Here is a 339-nt window from a genome sequence, read left to right as displayed (position 1 = left end):
TCAGAGCCCCAATGTCCCATTGTTTTACATTTTGGGCACAGCTTGGTGGGACTCCTGGGTGAGCGGCAATCCCGCAGGCGAGGTGGGACTGGAAGAAACAGGGGAGGAGGAGGCAGGAGGGAGAACAGGCTGACTAGGAGAAGTGGAAGATGGCGACGGAGTTAACTGAGGGGGTTGGGGAGCAGAGGGAGTTACAGGAGGAGGAGACCTGTATGGAGGGGGTTCGTCTGCAGGGTCAAAATTATAGAAGTAGGGGGTAGTGGAGGTAGTGAGGATTGAGGGGGTTTGGAAGCAATGAGAACCTGGGAAGGAGAACAGGTGAGACAGAGAGAGGGATTT

Source organism: Galeopterus variegatus, unplaced genomic scaffold, assembly GCF_000696425.1.
Source record: "Galeopterus variegatus unplaced genomic scaffold, G_variegatus-3.0.2 Scaffold5943, whole genome shotgun sequence".
NCBI lineage: Eukaryota > Metazoa > Chordata > Mammalia > Dermoptera > Cynocephalidae > Galeopterus > Galeopterus variegatus.
Note: the sequence above shows the minus strand (reverse complement) of the source record.